Source organism: Salmo trutta, unplaced genomic scaffold (assembly GCF_901001165.1).
Source record: "Salmo trutta unplaced genomic scaffold, fSalTru1.1, whole genome shotgun sequence".
In the NCBI taxonomy this organism is placed as follows: domain Eukaryota; kingdom Metazoa; phylum Chordata; class Actinopteri; order Salmoniformes; family Salmonidae; genus Salmo; species Salmo trutta.
The window spans coordinates 634,736-649,776 of NW_021822308.1; the positions used below are offsets into that span (position 1 = coordinate 634,736).

The following is a 15,041-nucleotide window of genomic DNA, read 5'->3' on the forward strand; positions in this document are numbered from 1 at the left end:
CCACTCTACTGACAAAGACTGGAATCTACCCACTATACTGACAAAGACTGGAATCTACCCACTCTACTGGCAAAGACTGGAATCTTCTAAATAAATGCCTTCAAACATCATACTTTCCTGACGACCACACGGGTGAAGCTATAGCAGAGGGGCTCACAGATGACCTCCTGGACATAGCCTCGTTGGTCAACCTTCCGTTTAAAACACATTACATCAAAGAGGAGAAGGTGGGCCACATAAGAGCTGTCTCAGAGATGGTCAACGAGGGACATGAAAACCCAAGCCCAGCACAGGGAGACGTTGCTGCTGCTTCACCACAACTGACAGCTAAAAAGAGAAAAGTCACTGGGCAGTTTTTTCAAGAAGCTGTACTCCACCACCACAGGTCTTACTGAAATCCAGTTGGTAGACAAGGAACTCAGCTGCTACCTTCAGTCTCCTGATGCTGACAGTGAAACCAAATCCACTGGACTGGTGGAAGATCCGCAAAAAAAGAATCCCCAAGTCAGCCACCTGGCAAAGCGCTACCTGTGCATTCCTGTGACCAGCTCCCCCTCAGAGTGTGTTTTTAGCACAGGTTGCAGCGTAGTGACCTGCCATAGGGCAGCTTTAAAGCCAGAGTCCGTAGACAGACTTGTCTTTCTTGCTTGTAACTTGTAAGACAACACCTACGCCAACTTCAACTGTGACGTGCCATTAGGCTAACAGTTATAATGCATATTGACTTGCACTATTTTATTTTTTGCGATCATTTATTTGCCATATCACCCAGCCCTAGCTTGTAGCGTCATAACCAAGAAGACTTGAAGCATCCCCCGTTGTGCACCCCCCCCCCCCCACCACCACCACCCAGGTAGTGGCAGTGCTGGGGTGGGGGTCACACTAGGACAATCAGAGAGGGGGGGGCATATTATTGTGGCCCAGGCGGCACAGAATAATCAAAACGGTCTGACTGCACAGAGGTGCTTGGGAAGATGTGTCACAACGGGTGATAACTAAAGAAAGATAACCAAAGTAAAATATACTGTCAGTAAAATGTATATTGTAGAAGCTGTGAGTAGAAGCCTAATTATTGTTGTCCATTAGTTTACTTCAATTAATGGAGGAGTGGTAGGGTTAGGGGACAATAATAATGAAGGAACATTTTTTTTTTTTAAATATACAGGACCAGTCAAAAGTTGACACACCTACTCATTCCAGGGTTTTTCTTTATTTTTTACTATTTTCTACATTGTAGAATAATAGTGAAGACATCAAAACTATGAAATAACACATATGGAATTATGTAGCAACCAAAAAAGTGTTAAACAAATCAAAATATATTTTAGATTCTTCAAAGTAGCCACCCTTTGCCTAGATGACAGCGTTGCACATTCTTGGCATTCTCTCAACCAGCTTCATGAGGAGTTCACCTGGAATGCATTTCAATTAACAGGTGTGCCTTGATAAAAGTTCATTTGTGGAATTTCTTTCCTTCTTAATGCATTTGAGCCAATCAGTTGTGTTGTGACAAGGTAGGGGTGATATACAGAAGATGCCCTATTTGGTAAATGACCAAGTCCATATTATGGCAAGAACAGCTCAAGTAAGCAAAGAGAAATGACAGTTCATCATTACTTTAAGACATGAAGGTCAGTCAATCCGGAAAATGTCAAGAACTTTCAAAGTTTCTTCAAGTGCAGTGTGTGGCTACACAGTCGCAAAAAACATCAAGCGCTATGATGAAACCGGCTCTCATGAGGACCGCCTGAATCACGGTCGAATTGCTGCAAAAAAAACACTACTAAAGGACACCAATGAGAAGAATAGACTTGCTTGGGCCAAGAAACATCAGCAATGGACATTAGACTGGTGGAAATCTGTCCTTTGGTCTGATTTGACATTTTTGGTTCCAACCGCCGTGTCTTTGTGAGATGCAGAGTAGGTAAACAGATGATCTCCGCATGTGTGGTTCCCACCATGAAGAATGGAGGAGGAGGTGTGATGGTGCTTTGCTGGTGACACTGTGATTTATTTAGAATTCAAGGCACACTTAACCAGCATGGCTACCACAGCATTCTGCAGCAATATGCCATCCCATCTGGATTGGGCTTAGTGGGACTATCGTTTGTTTTTCAACAGGACAATGACCGAATACACACCTCCAGGCTGTGTAAGGGCTATTTGACCAAGAAGGAGAGTGATGGAGTGCTGCATCAGATGACCTGGCCTCCACAATCACCCGACCTCAACCCAATTGAGATGGTTTGGGATGAGTTGGACCGCAGAGTGAAGGAAAAGCAGTCAACAAGTGCTCAGCATATGTGGAAACTCCTTCAAGACTGTTGGAAAAGCATTCCAGGTGAAGCTAGTTGAGAGAATACCAAGAGTGTGCAAAGCTGTCATTAAGGCAAAGGGTGGCTAAAATATATTTTTGATTTGTTTAACACTTTTTTGGTTACTACATGATTCCATGTGTGTTATTTGATAGTGTTGATGTCGTCACTATTATTCTACAATGTAGAAAATAGTACCAAAAACAAAACTGGAATGACTAGGTGTGCCCAAACCTTTGACAGGGTACTGTGTGTGTGTGGGTATATATTATATACATTTACAGGAACATATATGGGGGATTGGAAATGATGCAGACGATTACATTGATAGAAGCCACAATCTAGAATATTGGAGCAGATCTACACCCTCCACCCCAAAACAATTTTAAAAAATTAAATAAACAGCAATCCATGGGCGAGTCAGTGCCACATCAATAAGATATCTTGCTAATCTAGCGTCTAACAATAGGATTTCATTATTTCCTGGGCAGCGCTCAGTGATGTAAGGAACGACCTTTTAAGTAGAACAGAACTGACAATGGATATTAATTCTAAAGTGGAACAAGTGTGGCTACACAGATACAGATTTAGACGTGAGTTACCTCGAATGCGAATTGTTATTGAACATCATTAGACCCATCTTATTAACAAATGAAGTAATTAAAGAAAAGAGGTCTAAGGTTAGGTTAAACTCTTGAGAACACTTCTTTTGTTTTTTGAAAAGTCATTCTTGATGGTGTAAAAGATATGCTGCTTATGTTTCCAGGACCGTACAGCCCGAGCATAGTTGCTCTTAACAAAACTCCCTCCGTAAACAAGATACTGTTTTCCCGAGGGCACCAAATGTAGGCTAGTTAGCGTCTATGAACGGGCTAAGCCAGGCCTATATATCATTCATTTAAAAAGTTGAAAAATGTATATACGGGTGGGTATAATTTGTGGAACGTTCCCAACGGGAATCTGTAACAAAAACAGGAATCTGTAATAAAAACAGGAATCTGTAACAAAAACAGGAAATCTGTAACAAAAACAGGAAATCTGTAATAAAAACAGGAATCTGTAACAAAAACAGGAATCTGTAACAAAAACAGGAATCTGTAACAAAAACAGGAATCTGTAACAAAAACAGGAAATCTGTAACAAAAACACATACACAGTTGTATAGATGCAGAATAAGATACCGGGTAGGGAGGGAGGGGGCTATTTCATTAGGTTTTTCACTCACCAAGTTTATTCTGAAAAATATCTGTCCTCACTCTGGTAGCCTGCGGACAAACATTAAGAATAAGCTATGTGGTGAGTTGATACCTATTCGGCAGCTAGTTAGCTAGGTGAATTGATCAGGCTACTTTGTATGCGGCGTTTGTTGGCAACCTTGTACTTTACGAAGTTTTTGGAACAGATTCTTGTTGGAACGTTCCACAAATTATACCAACCCTGCATATACCAACCACAGATTGCTTATTCAACAATTCCTACAGTACTGAACATATTCCTGTGTAGAACTACAGTAGAACGCCCCTTAAAAAACACATTAGTTAAACAAGTCCAGAGTTTATGCCCCTGTTTTTATAGATAATACTCACTGGTGTTATTCAGGTCTTCAGTCTCCTCATCTTCAGTCTCCTCATCCTCAGTCTCCTCATCTTTCACTCCCAAAACGTCTTCCTCTTTTATTGCGATAGCCTCCTCTTCCTCTTTCACTCCAAAAGGTTCTTCCTCTTCTTCTTCTTTCACTATATCATCCTCCTTTTCTCTCAATGCTATAGCCTCATCTTCCTCCTTCATAATTCTAAACGGTTCTACCTCCTCTTCCACTTTCACTCCAAAATGTTCTTCCTCTCCATCCACTGGAATATCCTCCTCTTCTTCTTTTACGATGATGTTCAGCCCCAGAGCTTCTTTCTCCGTCCAGCAGACCTCTTCTTTAGCAGGGGGCGAGTAATTTTGTGAACTCATGGTCGGGGATGTTAGCTAGCTAGCGACTAGAATAGTGATAGTATCAATTTAACAAATGAACAAATGTCATATAACAAGCAAATTAGGTTTGTTAACTAGTAAATACGTAAACAGAATGTTAAAAACACAGATTAATATACACAAGATTGGTCTAAATCACTTCAACGTTTCGGGTTTTATGTTTGCTACCGAGGTGGTTGAATCCAATCCTGTTGTCGCAGTTGAAGAAGCCTCCAGTCCCGTCCACTAGATTATACGTCATTCAAGAAGCATAACCTGAAAGACTCATATCGCCATCTGCTGACTGGAGTGGGCAACACAGATTGGAACAAAAATTAGCTGGTGCAGTAGGAATAATTGTCTAGGACCCTTAGTTCCATTGAAGGGAAATCTTAATGCATACAATGACACTAGACGATTCTGTGCTTCAAACTTTTTGGCAACAGTTTGGGGAAAGCTCTTTCCTGTTTCAGCATGACACTGCCCCCGTGCACAAAGCAGGTCAGAAATGGTTTGTCGAGATCTACTCAATACTATTTATTCATTTACTACATACAGGAGTGGTAAGTCAGGACTGGTGATTTACTACATACAGGAGTGGTAAGTCAGGACTGGTGATTTACTACATACAGGAGTGGTAAGTCAGGACTGGTGATTTACTACATACAGGAGTGGTAAGTCAGGACTGGTGATTTACTACATACAGGAGTGGTAAGTCAGGACTGGTGATTTACTACATACAGGAGTGGTAAGTCAGGACTGGTGATTTACTACATACAGGAGTGGTAAGTCAGGACTGGTGATTTACTACATACAGGAGTGGTAAGTCAGGACTGGTGATGTTGACTGATTTCCTCATATGAACTGTAACTCAGTCAAAGTTTTGAAGTTGTATTTTAGTTCAGTGTTCATGATAATAATATGAACTTGTCTTTCTATTTCATTAAATGTTAGGTCCCACAGGCAGTGGCGGTTCTAGACCATTTCAACTGGGGGGGCCAAGCTGGGGCCAGTTGTACTGTTAGAGGGGCCAGTTACATTAGGCGTTATTGTTGTCATATCGTTTTCTTCACTGCATTGCAGGCATTAGCAGGCAAAAGACCATGTTCCGCATTGTCACTGTCTAATAACGGATGTAAAAAAAAGAACGATAGCAAAAATTAGTTATATAAAAATTATTTCATACTCCACATTTAGGGGGGCCACAAGGGGGTCCAAAATTGTTATCACAGGGGCACTGCCCCCCCCCCCCAGAACCACTAGTGCCCACAGGCTGTCCCAACACATAATGACATGAAAGTGAATTCTGACAGTGTAAAATGTTGTATTCTATACCCATTTCAAGAGAAACAAGTTATTCATGTGTTTGATAAGATTAAAGATTATCTCAGGGGAACCTATTTCAATTTTAGGGGACCACACATCTGTATTTACAATGGATCCCCATTAGCTGTTGCCAAGGTAGCAGCTACTCTTCAAGGGGTCCAGCAAAATTAAGGCAGTTATACATTTTAAAAACATTACAAAACATTCATAACAGATTTCACAACATATTAAGTGTGTGCCCTCAGGCCTCTACTCTACTACCACATATCTACAACACAACATCCATGTGTACATGTGTGTGTGTGTATAGTGCGTATGTTATTGTGTGTGTATGCATGTGTCTATGTTTGTTTTGCTTCACTGTCCCCGCTGTTCCATAAGGTGTATTTTTATGTTTTTTAAATCAAATTTTACTGCTGGCATGAGCTACTTGATGTGGAATAGAAAGAGGAAGCATTGAATCAAGCAGGGATTTGCCTGAACGAGAGCCAGTCAGCCTGAGTATGCGTGTCGAGCCTTTCGTCAAATGCAATTTGTGAGGTGGAGTAACTCTGCACGATCACAGTCGAACCAGGGGCTGAACCTGTTAATTCTCATTTTCTTTATGGGGCGTGTTAACAATATCACAGAAAATGTAAAACAAATAAGGTCCAAGCAACTTCAACAGAGGGGATCAAGCTGATTCTGTACCAATTTACAGAGGCCAGGTCATGAAGGAAAGCTTGCTCCTTCAAATTCTTTAGCAAGTGTCTATGACAAATCCGGACAGGTCGTTTCACTGAGCAGCCATTACAAACACAGGCTGTAAAACAGTGATCACTAAGGTCATTACAGAAAACACCAGACTGATACCTATCAGGATTATTTGTGAGGATAACATCGAGGAGAGTAGCCTTTTCTGGGTGTTTGCAGTCATATCTTGTGGGATTGGTGATAATCTGAGAAAGATTTAGGGAGTCCCATTGCTTTAGGACTTGGTCAGGTGGTTTAAGCATGTCCCAGTTTAGGTCACCTAGCAGGACAAATTCAGACTTAGTGTAAGGGGCCAGGAGAGACCTTAAGGCAGGTAGGGTACAGGCTGATGGAGGACGATAGCACCCAGCAACAGTCAACAAAGAGCTACTTGAAAGTTTAATGCTTAAAACCAGCAAATCAAATTGTTTGGGGACAGACTTGGTGGAGGCAACCGAGCACTGAAGGTGATCCTTGGTAAAGATCGCCACTCCAACACCTTTGGAAGATCTGTCTTGCTGGAAAAGGTTATAACCAGAAAGGTTAACATCAGTATTCAAAACAGTCTTTCTTAAACACGTCTCAGTAATGACCAACACATTTTTATACCTTTATTTAACTAGGCAAGTCAGTTAAGAACAAATTATTATTTTCAATGACGGCCTAGGAACAGTGGGTTAACTACCTTGTTCAGGGGCAGAACGACAGATTACCTTGTCAGCTCGGGGATTCGCTCGTGCAACCTTTCGGTTACTAGTCCAACGCACTAACCACTAGGCTACCTGCTGCCCCAATCACACATCTGGATTGGAGCTGTGACCCACTCTTTCAATTGATCCATTTTAGGTAATAAGACTCTAGTGTTAAGCTTCAAGTTCTTCCACACCGATCTCGAAAAAAAACATTTCTGTATGGACCTCACTTTGTGCACGGGGGCATTGTCATGCTGAAACAGGAAAGGGCCTTCTCCAAACTGTTGCCACAAAGATAGAAGCATTGAATCATTTAGAATGTCATTGTATGCTATGGTTTTAAGATTTCCCTTCACTGGAACTAAGAGACCTAGCCTGAACCATGAAAAACAGCCCCACACCATCATTCCTCCTCCACCAAAATGTACAGTTGGCTCTATGCATTGGGACAGGTAGCGTTCTCCTGGTTCCCGCCAAACCCAGATTCATCCGTCGGACTGCCAGATGGTGAAGCGTGATTCATCACTCCAGAGAAAGTGTTCCCACTGCTCCAGAGTCCAACGGTGGCAAGCTTTACAGCACTCCAGCCTATGCTTGGCATTGCGCATGGTGATCTTAGGCTTGTGAGCGGCTGTTCGGCCATGGAAACCCATTTCATGAAGCTCCCAACAAACATGTATTGTGCTAACATTGCTTCCAGAGGCAGTTTGGAAATCAGTAGTGAGTGTTGCAACCGAGGACAGACGATTTTTACGAGTTACGTACTTCAGCACTCGGCAGCCCTGTTCTGTGAGCTTGTGTGTCCTACCACTTCGAGGCTGAGCCGTTGTTGCTCCTAGATGTTTCCACAACCCCATAACAGCACTTATAGTTGACCGGGGCAGCTCTTGCAGGGTCGAAATTTTGATCAACTGACTTGTTGGAAAAGGTGGCATCCTATGACGGTGCCACATTGAAAGTCACTGAGCTCTTCAATAGGGGCCATTCTACTGTCAATGCTGTCGCGCCTTCTTCGTGACTGTGTGTGGACCATTTTAAGATCTTAGTGAGTTGGAAACTGAGGAATTTTAATTGGAGAAAATCAGTTCCCTTGGCAGCTTCTTCCCATGAATCTCAGCGTGTTACCTAGCAACAGTGAGGAACTTGAAGCTCTCGACCTGCTCCACTGCACATGCCTTAAAACAAATCAATCCAATTGAAAGCTGAGTGATGACAGACAGGCATTCATACACTGGACCAAACATGTATGAAAGCTGAGTGATGACAGACAGGCATTCATACACTGGACCAAACATGTATGAAAGCTGAGTGATGACAGACAGGCAGGCATTGATAAACTGGACCAAATATTTATGAATGTGAACATTCTGCATGTCATATAATATTACATAGGTATACCTTTATAAATAAATAAATCATTAAAGATGCACTCCAGCTATATTTGATCAAAATAGTGTTTTTTTTAGACACAAACTGCAAACTTCAATGAGTTGGTGTGATGGTGCCCTCTGATGTCATTGGCCTAGAGAACAAAATATACCCCCCCCCACATAGCTTATAGTACATCCTCTGATAGCCTCCACTGTGATGTTGACCTCCCACTTGAGCTTGTGGAGATGATGGTCCCCCGGAAATTGTGGGGGACGTTTTCTTTTGTCAACCACCATCTTCACGGTTGTTGCGACTGCGTTGAGTTCCAGGTTGTTGCGACTGCGTTGAGTTCCAGGTTGTTGCGACTGCGTTGAGTTCCAGGTTGTTTTGACTGCGCTGAGTTCCAGGTTGTTGCGACTGCGTTGAGTTCCAGGTTGTTTTGACTGCGTTGAGTTCCAGGTTGTTTTGACTGCGTTGAGTTCCAGGTTGTTGCGACTGCGTTGAGTTCCAGGTTGTTTTGACTGCGTTGAGTTCCAGGTTGTTGCGACTGCGTTGAGTTCCAGGTTGTTTTGACTGCGTTGAGTTCCAGGTTGTTGCGACTGTGTTGAGTTCCAGGTTGTTGCGACTGCGTTGAGTTCCAGGTTGTTGCGACTGCGTTGAGTTCCAGGTTGTTTTGACTGAGTTGAGTTCCAGGTTGTTGCGACCGCGTTGAGTTCCAGGTTGTTGCGACTGTGTTGAGTTCCAGGTTGTTGCGACTGCGTTGAGTTCCAGGTTGTTGCGACTGTGTTGAGTTCCAGGTTGTTGTGACTGCACCAGGCCACCTGGCCGTCAACCTCTCCTCTGTACTTGGACTCATCACCTTGGGGGATTAGTCTGCAAGTTGTTTTCCCAGTGAAGTGACCTGTCTGTCAGGAAGTCAGTGATCCACCAACAGATGGAGTAGGGTACGTTCAGCTGGATGAGTTTGTCCTGCAACAGTTCTGGGATGATGTTGGTGAATGCTTAGCTAAAGTCCACAAACAGTATCCTGACAAGTCCCATCACAACACATGAATATTGCACTTGACTAACACACACATACAGAAAATGCACAAAGCCAGAGTTTGAAAATGATAATTTAATCACAGAGCAGATCTATATTCAAGGTTGCTGGGTTGAATCCCCGAGCTGACAAGGTAAAAATCTGTCGTTCTGCCCCTGAACAAGGCAGTTAACCCACTGTTCCCCGGTAGGCCGTCAATGTAAATAAGAATTTGTTAACTGACTTGCCTAGTTAAATAAAGGTTAAATAAAAAAATAAGATATAAAAATAAAAAAATAAGATATAAAAATAAAAAAATCTAACTGACACTCTATATTCAAACAGACTCACTCACTCCATGTTCAATTAATGTTTTTAAAATAAAAAAACAAATACATTTGTATGAGTACACTTTTTAAAACTTATGTGTCAAACAAAAACACATTCTAAATTCTGGGAGCACAGTGTGAATGGGAGCACAGTGTGAATGGGAGCACAGTGTGAATGGGAGCACAGTGTGAATGGGAGCACAGTGTGAATGGGAGCACAGTGTGAATGGGAGCACAGTGTGAATGGGAGCACAGTGTGAATTTTAAAACCCTGTGATGTACTTCCGTAAAACTTCCATTTTACGGTAGTACATCAGGTCTTTATTAGCTTAAATTACTAAACACAACAGGCTCTTATTAGAGACAGGTGTCTATTTCCTTATATACATACATACATACATACATACATACATACATACATACATACATACATACATACCATCTAATTCTGATAAAGGAAAATGTGTTTTTCCCCCAAAAAATGCATATACAGTGCAAAAAAACACATTTTCCTTTAGCAGAATAATTATTCTCCTCTTTGACTGTGCATTTTTTGGCAGTTCTTACTTTCGCCACTAGATGGCGATCAGCCAATTTGTAGGGGTCTGTACTCCCGATGTTGTTGACTGTTTTTGTGCTTGCCAGTAAGCGAGCAGTTTTCAGCTGTTAGCAGCCAATGGCTAGCAGTTTCTTACTGGTGATAAAAAATTATGGCAATCATTTGTTTTTATCTAATGTAACAAATCAAACATTAAAACCTAGTAAACAATTCATGGTAACCTCATTAACAATTCCTTTAGACCCAGCGTTTATTTGAAACAAGTGTTTATTTGCTGAAATGTGTGCCGTTGCCCGGCTATTAAAAGGGACAGACAGCTATTTGAGACTCTGCATTTACATGTTCATGGTATATCTCTTTTCACATTAGGAGCACTGGTAAGGCTTCTATCCAGTGTGGATTCTTTCGTGATTTTTCATTTGCTGAAACCAAGTACATTTTTCTCCCCAGAGGGAACAGTGGAAGGGCCCAAAGAGCATGTGTGTCTTTGCTCATGCACTTTCAGGTTCCTTAAATTCTTAAAACTCTTTTCACAATGCGAACAGTGGAAAGGCTTCTCTACAGAGTGTGTTAGCTCGTGTTTTTTCAGGTATGTTGACATGGTAAAACTCTTTACACACTGGGAGCAATGATAAGATTTTTCTTCTGTGTGTGTCCTCATGATATTTCAGGTGCCATGATTGGGTAAAACTTTTTTTACACTGATAACAGTGGTAGGGTTTCACTCCTGAGTGTATTCTTTTATGTTTTTTCAGGGAATTCGATGAAGTAAAACTCTTTACACACTTAGAGCAATGATAGGGTTTCTCCCCTGAGTGTGTTCTCTCATGTTGTTTCAGGGGCCCTAATGAGAAAAATGTCTTTCCACACTGTGAGCAGTGGAAAGGCTTCTCTACAGAGTGCATTAGCTCATGTTTTTTCAGGGAATCTGATGAGAAAAATGTTTTTCCACACTGGGAGCAGAGGCAAGGCTTATATACAGAGTGTATTAGCTCATGATTTTTCAGGTTTCTCAGCAGGGTAAATCTCTTCCCACACTGGGAGCAGAGGTAAGGCTTCTCTGCAGTGTGTGTTCTCTTATGTTTTTTCAGTTGCTCTAACTGGGAAAATCTATTTCCACACTGAGAGCAGTGGTAAGGCTTCTCCCCTGTGTGTGTTTTCTCATGTACTTTCAGGCTCCCTAACCAGCTAAAACTCTTTTCACACTGTGAGCAGTGGTAAGGCTTTTCTGTGTGTGCCCTCTCATGCACTGTCAGGTTCCATAGCTGGGTAAAACTATTTCCACACTGGGAGCATTGGTGAGGCTTCGCTCCTGTGTGTATTATTTGATATCGTTTCAGCTTATTTAACTGGGTAAAACTCTTTTCACACTGGGAACAGTGGTAAGGCTTTTCTCCTGTATGTATTCTCTCATGCTCTTTCAGATAACTGGATACATTTCTTTCCACACTGGGAGCAGTTGTGTTGTCTCGCTTGTTTGGGAGTCTCTGGATCTGGTTCCCCTGAAGGATTCTTCCCGCTGTCAGAGTGAGAGTCTGATCTTTCTCCTGCCAAAGACAGACCAACTATTTGATTAAACAGAGACCTGAATGAAACCGGCAAAGGATAAAAAAACGATTTTCTATGACTAGATCCCTCAATCTCAACCCAGAGATGCTTGGAGGGGCGTGAAAGCAGCCTTTACAACTGTTCCCTGCTCCAAAGCTAAAGACTATTGACAGAGAATCTTAACAGTTTTTATTGTATGACTTTGCAACTGAAAAGGGAGGAGCTGTGATCTCTGACCTATCTAATATGTTGGGCCCTGAATCCCATAATCCAGACATTAAAACGTAATTCAACAATATTCAAAATCAACTGAATGTATTGAAGTTAGTAGAACCTGAATGAATTGGCCCAAGTTAATCAACTGAATGTATTGAAGTTAGTAGTTAATCATAAGACAGGAACAAAATGCATCAGTGAATAGGTTGTCTGAACAGGGCAGTTAACCCACTGTTCCTAGGCCTCATTGTAAATAAGAATTTGTTCTTAACTGACTTGCCTGGTTAAATAAAGGTTAAATAAAAAAATCGAAAGTACCTGCCGCTTTCTGTGTAGCCGTCAGCGATGATGTTAATATAACCTAAGATAACCTTCTGGTAGAGATGGGAAGGCTTTCCCAAAAAACTCTCAATTAAAAAGTTAACTGCAATATAGACAATTACATGACCGCTACAGAAATGTCGCTAGCCAAACAATAACAGAGCGGGAAACGCTAAACTAAAACGCCACCGACCATACCGATCACAGGCCTGTTGCTGATATCGTTCATTATGATAAGTTGCCTACACTAGGAGAAATGTGAAGTTTGGAAACTAAATAAGTTTGGGTGATTGTTAATGGGATAATAGATGGTTACAACCATCAATCCAGTAGTAGTAGTAGTTTAAAGGGTAATAAACCACAGTGGTTCATGTTCTAATTTTGTTCTAAATGTTGGTTCATGTTCTAAATGTGTTCTAAACGTTGGTTCATGTTCTAAATGTGTTCTAAACGTTGGTTCATGTTCTAAATGTGTTCTAAACGTTGGTTCATGTTCTAAACGTGTTCTAAACGTTGGTTCATGTTCTAAACGTGTTCTAAACGTTGGTTCATGTTCTAAATGTGTTCTAAACGTTGGTTCATGTTCTAAACGTTGGTTAATGTTCTAAACGTTAGGTTAATGTTCTAAACGTGTTCTAAACATTCTAAACGTTGGTTAATGTTCTAAACGTGTTCTAAACATTCTAAACGTTGGTTAATGTTCTAAACGTGTTCTAAACGTTGGTTAAGGTTCTAAATGTGTTCTAAACGTTGGTTCATGTTCTAAATGTGTTCTAAACGTTGGTTAATGTTCTAAACGTGTTCTAAACGTTGGTTAAGGTTCTAAATGTGTTCTAAACGTTGGTTCATGTTCTAAATGTGTTCTAAACGTTGGTTAAGGTTCTAAATGTGTTCTAAACGTTGGTTCAGGTCCTAAATGTGTTCTAAACGTTGGTTCATGTTCTAAATGTGTTCTAAACGTTGGTTAAGGTTCTAAACGTGTTGTAAACATTCTAAACATTGGTTAATGTTCTAAACGTGTTCTAAACATTCTAAACGTTGGTTAATGTTCTAAATGTGTTCTAAACATTCGAAACGTTGGTTAATGTTCTAAACGTGTTCTAAACATTCTAAATGTTGGTTAATGTTCTAAACATTCTAAACGTTGGTTAACGGTTAATGTTCTAAATGTGTTCTAAACGTTGGTTAATGTTCTAAACGTTGGTTAATGTTCTAAATGTGTTCTAAACATTCTAAACGTTGGTTAATGTTCTAAACGTGTTCTAAACGTTGGTTAATGTTCTAAACGTTGGTTAATGTTCTAAACGTGTTCTAAACGTTGGTTAATGTTCTAAACATTCTAAACGTTGGTTAATGTTCTAAATATGTTCTAAATGTTCTAAACATTCTAAACGTTGGTTAATGTTCTAAACGTGTTCTAAACGTTTAATTCTAAACGCCTTTTCGTCCTCATACTAGCCAGCCAGAGCCACAGCTGCCATCTCATCCCTGCATTGAGGTACGTTTTTTCCGACTCCATCTCACGCCAGTTCCGTGGTGCCTTAACGTAGTCATGATTGCGTTCCCAACCCTGGTGCAGCTCAGTGTAAAGAAGCTTAACGGTAGGGTCGGAATCTTCCGGCAAGGTCGGGCCTTGGATCCATGTCTCTGTCTATGAATTTGACAGGTCAGGCCTTGGATCCATGTCTCTGTCTATGAATTTGACAGGTCAGGCCTTGTATCCATGTCTCTGTCTATGAATTTGACAGGTCGGGCCTTGGATCCATGTCTCTGTCTATGAATTTGACAGGTCAGGCCCTGTATCCATGTCTCTGTCTATGAATTTGTCGAAAAATCTATATCTCTGGTTACATTTCTCCATCCCCATCCCTTAGCTTCATACCAGTTTTGGCAATCTTTTTAGTCTAAAAAAGTCTTTACAATTTGGTTTTTCCTTTTTTTTGCAGTAAAACTTATATTTTGGGTTCTGATAGGGTACGACAGTTATTTTCTCCAAGAAATTAAAATGGCCAGACCTCTAACATTCCTTTACAATCCCCAAAATGCATGTACCAATGGCAGATTGCACCTTTAACAATTTATACAGTTCTGGGGTGAGTTCAGTTCGCTTCAACGTTTGCTACATGGTGTTACGGTTTTGTGGTGAGGTGTGGCCTGATTAGATGAATATGAGTGTGACCATTTGAAATGGCAAAATGTATATATTTATTTAACCTTTATTCAACTAGGCAAGTCAGTTAATAATAAATTCTGATTTACAACAACGGCCTACATTTGCCATTCAGTACTGTGCCATTTCCGTTGAATTAAGCGTTTAACACTGTTCTCTTGTACTGAACCCCGTGAAAACATATTTAAGTGTAGAACGTTAGTAGAAGGCCTGTTTTTAAAACAGTACTCACTGGTGTCCAGATCTTCAGTCTCCTCCTCTCCCTCCTCCTCTTTCACTCCCAAAACATCTTCCTCCTCTTTTATTGAGATAACCTCCTCTTCCTCTTTTACTCCAAAAGGTTTATCCTCTTCTTTCACGATAACATCCTCCTCTTCTTCTTTCACGACAATGTTCAGCCCCAGAGCTTCTTCCTCCGTCCAACAGACCTCCTCTTTAGCAAGGACCCGGGGGGAGTAGCTTAGCGAGCTCATGGTCGGGGA

General features: G+C 41.1%; 1 pseudogene; it reads right to left on the reverse strand.

The window, feature by feature from the left end:
• Positions 1-10,536: 10,536 nt before the first annotated feature.
• On the reverse strand, positions 10,537-14,828 carry LOC115181678 (zinc finger protein 239-like; annotated as a pseudogene).
• Between the last annotated feature and the right edge of the window lie 213 nt (positions 14,829-15,041).